The following is a 15300-nucleotide window of genomic DNA, read 5'->3' as shown; positions in this document are numbered from 1 at the left end:
CTGTCTTCACAAAGGAGGACACAAATAACCTCCCAGAGATGTCAGGGAACATAGGGTCTAATGAAAGGGAGGAACTGAAAGAAATCAGTATTTGTAGGAAAATGGTGTTAGGGAAATTGACAGGATTGAAGGCCGATAAATCCCCAGAGCCTGATAATCTACATCGTAGGGTACTTAAGGAAGTGGCCCTAGAAATAGTAGATGCTTTGCTGGTCATCTTCCAAAATTTGATAGACTCTGGAACAGTACCCATGGATTGGAGGGTAGCTAATGTTACCCCACTATTCAAAAAAGGTGGTAGAGAGAAAACAGGGAATTATAGACCGGTAAGCCTGACATCGGTAGTGGAGAAAATGCTAGAGTCCATTATAAAAGATGAAATAACAGAGTACTTGGAAAACGGTGACAGGATCGGATAAAGTCAACATGGATTTACAAAAGATAAATCGTGCTTGACTAATCTATTGGAATTTTTTGAGGATGTAACTGGTAAAATAGATAAGGGAGAACAAGTGGATGTGGTGTATTTGGACTTTCAGAAGGCTTTTGATAAGGTCCCGCATAAGAGATTAGCGTGTAAAGTTAAGGCACATGTCTTGTTTTGCACACTTTGTACAAAAATAATAAATTGCAGGACAACGGAGTATTACAGTTTAACTCTTATTAAACATTAGGTCTGATGGTCTTACTCATATCAGCACTGTGGGGAAAAGCCTGGCATTAGGACCCCTAGCCTGGGTCTTCAAAACAATAGTAGTCCTTACAGATGCCTGCAGGCCAATGACAACTCAGCATGTGATCACATGTGAATATAATAGGTATTCCTCACAGATGCCTGCGGGCCAATGATAATTCAATATGCAAATGTTACATCCGCTTCCTTTTAAAAGTAAAATGTTATGCATTACTTTTAAACCTTTCTTCTACATAATGTTCTCGGTAGCATAAACATATAAGTAAACTCAGTAATTAACTAGCACTGAAAACATCTCAACGTTTCAATAACGATGTACAGTTTTTTTTTTAGGGCAGCCATCCGCCTACACCCTTTGACAGTTCACAAGTCAAGGATAACTCTAGGCTTGACCTCTCGTCCTGACCTTGTGTGGTACGAAACCGAGCATGCTCCTGAATCGGCCAACAATTCAGGTTCAGGTTTAGGTTCATGTAAGTATGATGTGTTTTGTGTATTGCTCGGTTCATCACACTCTGTTGAACTGATCCTCTCGTTGGAATGATGGTGTTGTTTCTTGGTGTTCAGGAGGTGCCTGTGATCGCGGCGGTACACCTGTCCTTCTGGGGTGCGGACATGATACGATCGCTCAAGGATAACTCTAGGCTTGACCTCTCGTCGGAATGACGTTGGTGTTCAGGAGGTGCCTGCGATTGCGGCGGTACACCTGTCCTTCTGGAGTGCGGGCGTGAAATGATCGCTCAGTGTCAGCTGGCTGGATGACGACTGCTGGCTTCCAGTAGTCATGCTCCTGGATTCTGATGGATTCTCCATTGTGCAGCGGCGGCAGTACTCTAGCTGACCTCTCATAGTATCTCTTTTGGTGTTGCTGTCTCTGTACACGTTTTGCATGCACTTGCTTGCAGCTGACGACCTCTGGCTGCAGCTGCTGGTTGGTGCTTGGAAGGATTGAGCGAAGTCTGCGGTTCATCAACAGCTGTGCTGGTGACTTGAAGTTGTCAACCGGAGTGTTGCGGTACTCAAGGAGACTGATGTAGGGGTCTCTTTTGTCCGCTTTGGCTTTGTCCATGAGTGTTTTTGCAATCTGGACAGTTTTTTCAGCAAGGCTATTACTTTGAGGATAATGTGGGCTTGATGTGACATGTGTGAAATCCCATGCCTTGGCAAACGACTCAAACTCTTTTGATTTGTATTGGGGGCCATTGTCTGAGACTAAAGTCTCTACCATGCCATGCCTGGCAAAGGCTGCCTTTAGCTTGTGGATCACAGCTGCAGATGTGGTGCTCTGAAGCTTGTCCAGTTCAAAAAATCTGCTGTAGTAATCAACAGTCACTATGTAGTCCTCGTTGTTCCATGTGAACAGATCCGTTGCCACGACCTGCCAGGGCCTGTCTGGGATACGGTGAGGCATCATGGGCTCTTTGACATTTGATGGGCGGCGTTCTAAACAAATGGAACATTTTCTGACAATGTCCTCAATGTGCTTGCACATTCCGGGCCAAAACATAATGTCACGTGCTCGTTGTTTGCATTTTTCCATGCCCATATGTCCAGCATGAATTTTTGTCAACATCTCTTCTCTGAGACTGGTAGGAATGATGATTTTCTCCCCTTTGAAGACGATTCTGTTGATTTGTGACAGTTCGTCTCTGTGGTTCCAGAATTCAAATATGCTCTGAGGGCATTTCCTCCTTTCCTCAGGCCATCCTTCATGTATGACTTTGCTCAGTAATGTGAGTTATGCATCTTTCTCTGTTCCTGCTCGGATCTCCTTCAGTTTTGAGTCACTCACAGGTAAGCTGTTGTACACCATGTGCACCTGCACATCCATGCCTTCACTGAGGCTGCTGTCCTGGTAGCTAAGAGACTTTCTGGAGAGCGTGTCTGCGACAGGAATGTCTTTGCCTGGACGGTGAATGATTGTGAAGTCATACTTCTGTAGCTGAAGGATCATTCTCTGTAGCCTTGGTGGGGTTGCGGCTAGTGGTTTCCTCATGATTGACTCGAGGGGCTTGTGGTCGGATTCCACAATGACTTGTGGGCCATAGATGTACTGGTGGAAACGCTTACATGCAAACAGAATTGCATATAGCTCTTTCTCGATTTGAGCATAGTTGATTTCACTGTCTGTGAGAGATCTGGAAGCGAAGCTGATGGGCTTTCCTTCTTGCAGTAATACTGCGCCTAGTCCGTACTTTGACGCGTCCACTTGTAGTCTGAGCTCTTTGTTGGGGTCGAAGTAGGCAAGAACTGGTCCTGGTTCTCTGGTGATTAGGTCTTTCATTTTCTGAAATGCTGTGTCATGTTGTTTGTCCCACAGGAACTCATTGGATTGTTTGAGCAACTGATGCATGGGTGCGTTGATTTCGGAGAGGCTCGGGGCAAACTTGGCTAAGTAGTTAACCATGCCTAGTACTGTCTCTAGCTCTGCGCGGTTCTTCGGCGGCTCCATCTTCTTGATGGCGGAGATTTTCTCTGGATCCGGCTTAATGCCATCAGTTGAGAGGCGATGCCCGAAATAACTGATCTTGGTGGATCTGATTATGCTTTTCTCGGGGTTGAGCCGGATACCTTTCTCCCGTGATCTTTGTAGCATCGCACGGTGGTTCCTGTCATGTTCCTCTCTATTCCTGCCATAGATGAGGATGTCGTCTACGATTGCGACTACTCCGTCGAGGCCTTCATAGGTTTCGTCGATCTTCCGCTGGAATTCATCCTGAGCTGAGATAAGACCAAATGGTAAACGCAGAAATCGGTAGCGTCCAAATGGTGTGTTGAACGTTGTTAGCTTAGATGACTCTTCCGTGAGCTTGATAGTCCAGTATCCTGATCATGCGTCCATTACACTGAAGTAACGTGCTCCTACTAGCTTGGGTGTGATGTCATCTAGCGTTGGTAGAGGGTAGTGAGGGCGTTTGATAGCCTTGTTCAAATCTCTGGGGTCGAGACAGACTCTGAGCTTGCCTGTACGTGGTATCTCAATCACTACTAACGCGTTGACCCACTGTGTCGGTTCTGTTTCCTGGACGATGATTTCTGTATTCTGCATGCTCTGCAGCTCCTCCTTCAGGTGACTACGTAGAGCAAGGGGTATCCTTCTCGGTGGGCAAACCACAGTGGTTGCTGTGTCAAGGTGAATAGTGCATTCACCTGGGAATAGTCCGATTCCTTTGAAAACGTCAGCAAACTCCTCCATGACTGTCTGCTTCTCAACTGGTGCTGTCAATGATAGCACTAGCTTGACGAGGTCCATGTCTAAACATGCCTTTAGACCTAGCACTGGAGGTGCTCAAGTGTCAACAATGTAAAAGTCCAACATCATGTCGCTTTCATTGTACTTGCATTTCATCACGCATGTGCCTTTTACAATGAGCTGCTCACCCCCATAGCTGGTCAGTCTGCGTGAGGTGGGCTGTAGCTCACACTCATCCGTCAAGCTGTGATACTCACTCAGAGGAATTATATTAACCTCAGCTCCAGTGTCTAGTTTAAACCTAAGCTCTGTGCCCTGTTTTCCTATCTCAATATCTGCAAAGGCTTGCTCAGTCTCTGAAATCTGATTTTTTCTGTGACACAGAATCAATAAACAGTTCCTTTGCATTTGGCTCTCTAACTGGCATTTGGCTGTCACTCACTGTGTGTACTGTTTTCCAAAAACAGTCCTGCAAACGTTAGCAAAGTGGTTCCGTTTACCACGTTTAGCACATTGCCTTCCTTTGGCAGGGCAGTGCTCCTTTTCTCCATGCATCTTGTTTCCACAATATCCACAGTTTTTGAAGCTTTTCATGTCTGTGTCGCACATTTTTAGAACTCTCTCTGTTCTTTCTGTTCTGAAACACGCTCTCTGGGCGGTGTTCTTTGGTATGTGTCTATTAACTGCATGCACTGTCTGTTCATGCGAGCTGCTCGTGGCGCTGGTTATGGTTTTCAACTGTGCTTGGGCTATCTCGTGCGATCTAGCTATGTCCATAGCTTTGTCCAGTGTTAGCCCGGACCCAACATTCAAAAGTTTCTCTCTCACTTTAGCTGAATGTATTCCAAACATGATGCGGTCTCTGACCATCTCATCTTTATCTGCATATTCACAGTCTTTTACCAGCAGTTTTAACTCAGTCACGAACTGTTCAAACGACTCACTAGCTCCTTGTACTTTCTCCTGAAACTTGTACCTAGTGAATATCGTATTTGTCTTGGGCATCACATATGATTCAAAACGGCCAAAATAACTTTTCAGTACCTTTGCTTCATCCGCGGTGAGGGACCATGTGTTAAAAATGTCTCTCCCTTTTTCTCCAATCCACAGGAGTAGGTAGCTGCATCTTTCTTCCTCCCCTTTGCTTTTCAGCGGACCCGAGAATATCAACTCCATGTGTTGCTTGAACTTGCGCCATTCTACAGGTAAGTTCAAAGATCCCCAATCCATTCGAGGGAAGGGAACTCCAACGATGTCCATTTCAAATCCCTGTTCTGATACCATGGCTTGTTTTGCACACTTTGTACAAAAATAATAAATTGCAGGACAATGGAGTATTACAGTTTAACTCTTTTCATAGAGTCATAGAATTATACAGCACAGAAAGAGGCCCTTCGGCCCATCGCGTCCGCACCAGCCCTCAAGCCCTGTCTAATCTAATCCCATTTTTCAGCATTTGGTCCGTAGCCTTGTATGCTATGGCATTTCAAGTGCTCATCCAAATGCTTCTTGAATGTTGTGAGGGTTCCTGCCTGTACCACCCTTTCAGGCAGTGAGTTCCAGATTCCAACCACCCTCTGGGTGAAAAAGTTCTTCCTCAAGTCGCCTCTAAACCTCCTGCCCCTTACCTTGAATCTATGCCCCCTTGTTATTGACCCCTATACTAAAGGAAAAAGTTCCTTTCTATCTACCTTATCTATGCCCCTCATAATTTTGTACACCTCAATCAGGTCCCCCCTCAGCCTTCTCTGCTCCAAGGAAAACAACCCCAGCCTGTCCAGTCTCTCTTTTATTAAGCATTAGGTCTGATGGTGTTACTCATATCAGCACTGTGGGGAAAAGCCTGGCATTAGGACCCCTAGCCTGGGTCTTCAAAACAATAGTAGTCCTTACAGATGCATGCAGGCCAGTGACAACTCAGCATGTGATCACATGTGAATATAATAGGTATTCCTTGCAGATGCCTGCGGGCCAATGATAATTCAATATGCAAATGTTACACATGGGATTGGGGGCAAGGTATTGACTTGGATAGAGAACTGGTTGGCAGACAGAAGGCAAAGAGTTGGAATAAACGGGTCTTTTTCCGAGTGGCAGGCAGTGACTAGTGGGGTACCGCAGGGATCGATCCTAGGACCCCAGCTATTCACAATATATATTAATGATCTAGACGAAGAAACTAGATGTAATATCTCCAAGTTTGCAGACAACACAAAGCTGGGTGGGCGTGTCTGCTGTGAGGAGGATGCCGAGAAACTCCAGTATGATTTGGACAGGTTGGGTGATTGGGCAGAAGCATGGCAGATGCAATATAACGTGGATAAATGCGAGGTTATCTACTTTGGTATCAAAAACAGGAAGGCAGATTATTATCTGAATGGCAATAGATTGGGAGAAGCGGAAGTGCAACGAGACCTGGGTGTCCTTGTGTACCAGTCACAGGTGCAGCAGGCGGTTAAGAAGGCAAATGGTATGTTGCCCTTCGTTGCGAGAGGGTTCGAGTACAGGAACAAGGATGTCTTGCTGCAGTTGTACAGGGCCTTGGTGAGACCACATCTTGAGTATTGTGTGCAGTTTTGGTCGCCTTATCTGAGGAAGGATGTTCTTGCCATGGAGGGAGTGCAGCGAAGATTCACCAGGCTGATACCTGGGATGGCAGGAATGGCGTATGAGGAGAGATTGGGTCGATTGGGCTTATACTCGCTGGAGTTTAGAAGAATGAGAGGGGATCTCATTGAAACTTATAAAATTCTAACAGGACTAGACAGACTAGATGCAGGAAGGATGTTCCCGATGGCTGGGGAGTCCAGAACCAGGGGTCACAGTCTAAGGATAAGGGGTAAGCCATTTAGGACAGGGATGAGGAGGAATTTCTTCACCCAGAGAGTGGTGAACCTGTGGAATTCTCTACCACAGAAGGCAGTAGAGGCCAATTCATTAAATATATTCAAGAAGGAGTTAGATATATTTCTTAAGGCTAAAGGGATATGGAGAGAAGGCAGGGACAGGGTACTGAATTTGGATGATCAGCCATGATCTCATTGAATGGCGGAGCAGGCTCGAGGGGCCGAATGGCCTACTCCTGCTCCTATCTTCTATGTTTCTTAGGCAGTCCTTCAGAACCGAGGATGACTTGCTTCCACACTAAAAATGAGTTCTCAGGTGACTGATGAGTCCAATGCGGGACCTACCATCTCTGTCACAGGTGGGGCACATGGTGGTTGAAGGGGCGGGTGGGTGGGGAGCTTCGGTTGACGTGCGCTCCTTCCGCTTAGCTTCCGGCGAAGAGATTCGAGGTGTTCGGCGCCTTCCTGGATGCTTCTCCTCCACTTTGTACGGTCTTGGGCCAGGGATTCCCAGGTGTCGGTGGGGAAGTTGCACTTTTTCAAGGAGGCTTTGAGGGTGTCCTTGAAGCGTTTCCTCTGCCCACCTGGGGCTCTCTTGCCGTGTCGCTGCTCCGAGTAGAGCGCTTGTTTTAGGAGTCTCATGTCGGGCATGCAGACAATGTGGCCCGTTCATCAGAGCTGATTGAGCGTGGTCAAAGCTTCGATGCTGAGAACACTGATGTTGGTGCATACAGGAGGGCGGGTATCACTACTGCTCTGTAGACCATGAGCTTGGTGCTGGGTTTGAGGTCCTGGTCTTCAAACACTCTCTTCCTCAGGCGACCGAAGGCTGCACTGGCACACTAAAGGCGGTGTTCGACTTAGTCATCAACGTCTGCCCTTGTTGACAGTAGGCTCCCGAGGTATGGAAAGTGGTCCACGTTGTCCAAGGCCTCGTCATGGATTTTGATAAATCGGGGATCAGTACTGTGTGGCGGGGGCAGGTTGGTAGAGGACCTTTGTCTTATGGATGTTTAGTGTAAGGCCCATGCTCTCGTACACTTCGGTGAAGGTGTTGACGATGGTTTGGAGTTCGGCCTCAGAGTGTGCGCGGACGCAAGCGTCATCTGCATACTGTAATTCGATGACAGAGGATGGGATGACCTTGGATCTGGAGTGGAGGCGACGGAGGTTGAACAGTTTCCCGTTTGTTCTGTAAATTAGCTCCACTCCAGCGGGGAGTTTACTGAGGGTGAGATGGAGCATTGCAGCCAGGAAGATCGAGAAGAGCGTTGGTGCGATGACCCAGCCTTGCTTGACCCCGGTCCATACGTGAATTAGATCTGTGGTGGATCCGTTGGTCAGGATCACGGCTTGCATGTTGTCATGAAGCAGGCGGAGGATGGTGACAAACTTTTGAGGGCAGCCGAATTTGAGGAGGACACTCCATAATTCCTCACGGTTGATGGTGTCGAAGGCCTTTGTGAGGTCAAAGAAGGCCATGTACAGCGATTGGTGCTGTTCCCTGCATTTCTCTTGTAATTGATGTGTGGTGAAGATCATGTCCATTGTGACCCTTAGTGGGCGGAATCCGCATTGCAACTCTGGGAAGAGCTCTTCGGCCACTGGGAGAAGGCGATTGAGGAGGATTCTTGCGATGACTTTCCCTGTGGCAGACAGCAGGGAGACTCCTCTGTAATTACCGCAATCGAACTTGTCACCTTTCCTGAAGATGGTCACGATTACGGCGTCTGAGATCCCCTGGCATGCTCTCCTCCTTCCAAATAAGAGAAATGAGTTCATGTATTCACGCCAATAGTGCTTCTCCACCATGTTTTAGCACCTCGGCGGGGATTCCATCTGCTCCTGAGGCCTTGTTCTTCTTCAGTTGTTGGATGGCCTTTTCAACCTCATGCCGGGCTGGGGTTGTGCTGAGGTGGTGGTGCGTATCATGCTGCGGGATGGAGTTGAGGACACTCGTGTCGAAGACAGAGTCTTGGCTAAGGAGATCTTCGAAGTGCTCCGTCCAGCGGGCACTGATTGCCTCTCTGTCCTTGATGAGTGGGGTAGGACCTTGGGTGCTTGGGCCGTGGGTGGTCTTGACTGCGTTAAAGAATCCACGCACGTCATGGTTGTCAGCTAGCTGCTGGAACTCCTGCGCTTTCTCCACCCACCATCTGTTCTTTAGGTCGCGGGTTTTTTGTTGGACCTCGGCCTTCAGGCGTCTGTAGAGCTGCTTTCTTGCTCTCGAGTTGTGTTGCTGTTTCCAGATCAGCAATGCCTTGCGCTTGCGGCTTATTAGCTCCTGGATCTCCTGGTCATTCTCGTCAAACCGGTCTCGGTGTTTCTTGGTCGAGTGACCGAGCGTCTCTTCACAGGTGCTGGTTATGGAGGCCTTGAGTGCAGACCAGGTGCTGTGGACACGCTGTGTCTCTGAAACACTGGGAGTCGTCAGGTTGGTTGTGAGGCATAGGCTGAATAGGGCTTTCTTAGCAGGGTCTTTGTGTGCTCCAGCGTTGATTTTCCTGTGGCATTGCTTCTGTTGCCACCACTGTTTTGAGGCTACCTTGATGGAGATTACAGAGCAGATTAGGCGGTGGTTTGTCCAGCAGTCATCAGCTCCTGTCATGGCACAGGTGATGTGGACGTCCTTGCGGTCCCTCGCTTGGATGATGACGTAGTCCAGCAGATGCCAGTGCTTGGAGTGAGGGTGTTGCCATGAAGCCTTGTACTTGTCTCTCTGACAGAACAAGGTGTTGGTTATGACAAGGCCATGTTCTAAGCATTTTGTCAGGCGGAGGGTACCATTGGAGTTGGCTTTCCCTACCCCCTCTCTGCCGATCACACCTCCCCAGAGATCTGTGTCCTTTCCAACCCTGGCGTTGAAGTCGCCAAGGAGGATCAGCTTGTCGCCCGTTGGGACTTGGGACAGGGATTGTCCGAGGCTGGAGTAGAATTCCTCTTTGGTCTTGTCTGTGGCTTCCAGTGTTGAGGCATACGCACTGATGACCATAGCGCACTGGTTCCGGGCTAGGGTGAGCCGTAGAGTCATGAGGTGTTCCTTTATTCCACAAGGGGAGTCTCTGAGACGTTCAACTAGCTCATTTTTTTATGGTGAAACCTACCCCATGGAGGCGGCGTACTTCTTCAGGTTTGCCTTTCCAGAAGAAGGTGTAACCACCGCCTTGCTCCTTGAGCTGGCCTTCCCCTGCCCGCCGGGTCTCGCTTAGGGCAGCGATGTCTATGTCGAAACGTCGGAGCTCCCGGGCAACAATAGCAGTACAGCATTCTGGTCTGTCACTGTTGGGGTTGTGCATGAGAGTCCTGATGTTCCAGGTCCCAAACTTCATTTTAAAGGGTGGAAGATGCCTGTGCGTGAATTCTTTTAACACGGGGTGGCCGCTGCACACCAGCTACCACATGGGCTTGACAGAGCAAGGTCGTGGTTGCCTGCTTTCTGTCTCCCTCCTTTCTTAAATAGGGGCATTACATTTGTGGTTTTCCAGTCCACTGGGACCTCTCTAAATCCAGGAAATTTGGTAGATTACAACTAATGCATCCACTATCTCTGCAGCCACCCTAGGATGCAGGCCATCAGGTTCAGGAAACTTGTCAGCCTTTAGTCCCATTAGTTTGCCTAGTACTTTTTCTCTAGTGATAGTGATTGTTTTAAGTTTCCCACCCACCCCAATAGCCCCTTGATTATCCATTATTGGATGCTTTTAGTGTTTTCTACCATGACGACCGATACAAAATATTTGTTCAAGGTCTCCACCATTTCCCTGTTTCCCATTAATTCCCCAGACTCATCCTCTAGGGGACCAATGTTTACTTTAGCTACTCTCTTCCTTTTTATATACCTGTAGAAGCTTTTACTGTCTGTTTTTATATTTCTTGCTAGCTTACTCTCATAAGCTATCTTCTCTCTATCATTTTTTTAGTCATCCTTTGCTGGGTTTTTTTAAATTTCCAAATCCTCTGGCCTTCCACTATTGTTCACAGCATTGTACGCCTTTGTTTTCAATTTGATACCATCCTTTACTTCCTTAGTTAGCCACGGATGGTTCATCCTTCTCTTAGAGTCTTTCTTTCTCACTGGAATATATCTTTGCTGACATAATTTATTGAGTTCACAAGATATATTCAAATGACTGGCTATTTTTTTATTTCATCCTTCCAGAACACCAACCCTACAGCCTTTCCAATGCAGCATCCAACTACTTCTTAAATGAATGCAGTGCCCTGAAGTCTACAAACCTTCCTGGCAGTCCAGTTGCTGATCACACTCAGTATAAAGAAATGCCTCCTGATCTCAGCCCTAAATTTGCACTGCATACATCTGAACCTAAGCCCTCTTGTCTTGCGGTCCTATCTTATCAGAAAATAATGTTTTGCCATTACTTTCTCTTTCATTACATATATTAAATGCCTCTAAAAATCTTCTGAGATATCCCTTTCTGAGGCTTAAGAGAACTTGCTTAGAAAACTGTTCCTCATAAATCTTCCCTCTGACATTAGCGATCAGCCCCCCATAGTTTTCCTGTGCACTATCTCTGGGACCCAGCTAGCCCCTTATGTTATTACAGTGATCAGAGGTCTATGCAGTACTCCAAGTGTGGCCTGACAAGAACATTGTACAGCTTCAGCATGACTTCTGAGAACTTGAAGTGAATTGTTTCGGCAATATAACACAGCAACCTTGTTTATTGTCACCACTCACTGTGTATACATAGTGAATGATGAGCTAACTATCTTCCTAGGTCTCATTTAGCTACCTCCTTGATCAAGTTCTATCCCACCTGTAGAGTACACGTGTCTCTTATTCTTACTTCCAATACACAATTCCAATTGTCCATATTGAATTTAATTTGCCACTGATCAGTCCAAGTGCATGTCTTGTTGAGCTTTCTTTGCAAAATGTTACCTGCCTCCTTCCCTTCCTAAGCTTCATGTTATCCGTGAATTTAATTCGTCTGCATTGAGACTGTAATTACAGGTCAACGGGAAAATGTAGAGTCCCAGCAAAGACCCCTGGGGCACCCTGGTTTTTTTTAATCTCCGCCATTGTGATCCAGCACCTCTTCTGATTATTCTCTAATCCTTTAATTCCTTTAGTCAATCATTACTAACCTACAGCCACGTCTTACCCTTGATACCCGCCGAACTTTAGTTTATAAAGGAGTCTCTCGTGCACCACATTATCAAATAGCTTTTGAAAGTCGAGGTATATGGAATCAATGTCTGCTCAGCCGCGGTAACTCTGGCGGAAGCGTCGTGAAAACATTTATGCCGTTTTTTTCTGGGATTTCTACGGCTCTTTTGCTAAAGTTACAACTGTAACCCTGTGGAAATTCATCTCCATCATGTTATATGGATTTCTCCCATTATCTTGGGATATCAGATATGAGGTTGATCGGGCAAGATCTGTTTCTTCTAAAGTCTGTCCTTTACTCGGTTAATTTCATACAGGAAAATTTCCATTTTGCTTCTGATCACTGATTTCTCGGTTTTTGGAATATTGCGGTTAACAGGCCTGTCGTTGGCAGGCGTGACTCTGTTGAATATGGGGACCACATTTGTCTATTCCCATTCTATCAGAACCTCCCCAATGTTCACCGGCTCGCTCAATATGACGGACCGTGCTTCACAAATCTCCTCCTCAGCCTCTGTGTGTACCTTGGAACATAGTTCAGCCATCCTGGGTTGTTCACTTGTTTTCAACCCCTTCACTCACATAGGAGAACTTTGCTTCGCTCATTTCAAATCCTCAGGATGTATCTTTGCTAACACCGGTTAAGTATTCCATTTTTGACACTTAAACAAATAATTCAGCGTTAAATCTAATGCAAGCCCGCTTCCCCAGCCTTCACACTCCGTACGATTTACTGCACCAAGAGAGATGATAACATCATACAGAGCAGAACCCCTGGCTACAGCCGCAGCTGTGCATGCTTACTTGTGTAACTGCCTCAGGATAAATGGACATTTTCAGGAGTATAATCGTCACGATAGCGTGTTTCGGCAAAGGCTGAGTAAACATTCAGGCTATTTTCTTTTACAGTGTTTAATAATCAACCCTCGTTGCTTTTCTCGCTGCCTGTGAGAGTCAGCGGGAGGCTGTACCTTTGAGTTGTTTGGGAGGAATGGGAAGCACTTCCACAGTCCCAGAAATGGTTTTATTGAGTGTTCAAGAAGATGGACCCAAATATCGTCGACACCTTATCAAAGCTATATATAAAAAAGTTCCTAAATTACTGGTATGTTGGATGCTAAAATTGTGGTCGAGCTGCTTTATTGTGAGGTGCAGTGAAATTGCATTTTATACACTAAAACAAATAACACCAGGATGAACGTTGAAAAACAAACGACAATTTTACAAGTGCTGTAGGACTGCAAGGCTTGAATTTTCCTTCAGTGAGATTATTAGAAAAGCACCCCCCACCCCCCAAATAGACTAGCCAGAAACCAATGGGACTTCACACGCCTGGACTGCAGAAAATAATTCAGATTCGGCCACCAGAGCCGAGCTCTGTCTACAAGTCAGCGCATTTTCTAAAGTGCATTTTTTGCCAACTGGTTTAATGACAGCTGATGGAGTTGATTATTGACTGAGCTGACTTGCAAAGAATCTGTGGGTAGAACATGACTGTTAAAGAGTTCTTAGCAATGGCAAATGAAATAATACTGCCTCCGATTCTCACTCCATCATCTGCATGCAGGTCCATCTGCCCAGAGCTCGCCTCTCCCAGTCCAAGACTGGCGGGTGTCGGATAGAAGGGTTTGGATTCACTGTTTTCTGGGTCCATTTTGATGCTTTTTAAAAAATATAACATTTTTCAACTCCATTCAATTCTTATGTGTTCAAACTAGAACGTTGAAAAATAATCTATAACTGTTTCGCATCGCAACGGGATCATTCCAAACCCTAAAAATTGACATTCTTTTTTTAAAAAAAACGTTTACTTATTTTTTTTATTTGAAAGACAACCACCCCAAAGGCACTGGAATAGGATAAGATCTTTATATTTACCTGCACGCCGGGTTCCCCGTTATTTTCCCTCCATAAATCGATGCAGTGTAGTTTTCTTTTGTTTTGAAACGCAGCGATTGTGCGAACGTTGTCATTCTGGAAGACTTGGCAACACTGTACAATGCACAACGCCGATGATCGTAGGATCCCGAATCGTTTAAAATTCACATCTTCACATGACGATTGGGAAGATGAACTTTTCCACCGTTGCGAGCCGCGGTCAGACGCGGTTTTGCTAACCTACAGTGAACAGGATTATATCCTACAGGTTCGGGTTGCCTTCAAAAAGTGCAGGGGGGCGGCTTGTTGTTCTCAGCCCCCTCTCCCCGATCCTCCTTAGGAACCTGCTCGCGCGTTATTCTCCATCAAGATAGCAAAGCTACAAGCTGGATTTCCGTGCAGAACCCCCTAACAAAACCCAGCACAATGCGCCCATCTGAAAACCCCGGCAGAAATATTTGGCTGAGCAGGATTTTCGATAGGTCAGTAACGTAGCGACGGTTCTGCATTGGTGTGACAAGAGCCGTCAGTCAATCACCCTTCGATAAGAACACGTACACGAGTCTGTCTAGTGCTTGCAACAGAAGCAGTCTGCTTAACACACTGGAACAGTGACAGGTAAGTTACCAGGTTCTTTCCTTCCCTTCTCCTTCGCGTTGCTTCTTTCTATCTTTCACTTTCCTTTCCTCACCTCTTTCGTCCTCCTGTTAGACAGACTGGATGCAGGGAGGATGTTTCCCCTGGCTGGAGGGTCTAGAACAAGGGGGTCTCAGGATACGGGGTAGGACATTATGGACTGAGATGAGGAGACATTTCTTCACTCAGAGGGTGGTGAACCTGTGGAAATCTCTCCCACAGAAGGCTGTGGCGGCCAAGTCACTGAATATATTTAAGAAGGAGATATAGATTTCTAGACACAAAAGGCATCAAGGGATATGGGGAGAGAGCGGGAATATGGTATTGAGATAGAGGATCAGCCATGATCATATTGAATGGCGGAGCAAGCTCGAAGGGCTGAATGGCCTATTCCTGCTGCTATTTTTTTGTGTTTCTATGTTTCTCTATCCTTGTCCTTTCATAGATGATTGTATCCAGTCTTTGGGCAGTGGGAGACTATGCCGCAGGCTCCAATGCCCATGTGGGGCTGTGATGTCACTCACAGGACATTTACACCGTGCAGCTTAGGAGGATGGAATTTGTTGACATTCCCGTGCTCTCACCGCTCAGAATAGACAAAATTCAGGACATGCTCTGGACCAATTCTTATCCAATATAGTACTGGACACCAGCCTGAAAGTGGGAAGTCTTGGGGTGACCCCACACTTTATAACCAATGAAATGCTTTTGGTGTCTTAGAGACTGTTGTAATGTAGGAAACACAGCAGCCAATTTGTGCACAGCAAGCTCCCACAAACAGCAATAAAATAAATAACCAGATCATCTGTTTTTAGATGTTGGCTGTGGGATAATTGCTGTCCAGGACACCGGGATAACCCTCCTGCTCTTCTTCGACTAGTGCCATAGGACCTTTTACACCCACGAGGTCTTGGTTTAACAT

The 15300-nt window shown here is 46.4% G+C and overlaps 1 protein-coding gene across 1 annotated transcript in view; it reads right to left on the bottom strand.

The window, feature by feature from the left end:
- Positions 1-14498, bottom strand: part of LOC147125252 (short transient receptor potential channel 5-like) — a 131638-nt gene extending 117140 nt beyond the window's left edge. The window contains exon 1 of the mRNA XM_085999926.1: positions 13743-14498. The gene's annotated coding sequence lies outside the window, so the exon portion shown is untranslated. The remainder of the gene's footprint in view (positions 1-13742) is intronic.
- Between the last annotated feature and the right edge of the window lie 802 nt (positions 14499-15300).

The sequence above is a fragment of the Somniosus microcephalus genome, chromosome 1, assembly GCF_052327205.1.
Source record: "Somniosus microcephalus isolate GS21.2 chromosome 1, FLI_Smic_1.0, whole genome shotgun sequence".
In the NCBI taxonomy this organism is placed as follows: Eukaryota; Metazoa; Chordata; class Chondrichthyes; order Squaliformes; family Somniosidae; genus Somniosus; species Somniosus microcephalus.
Note: the sequence above shows the minus strand (reverse complement) of the source record. Positions and strands in the feature narration are given on the sequence as shown.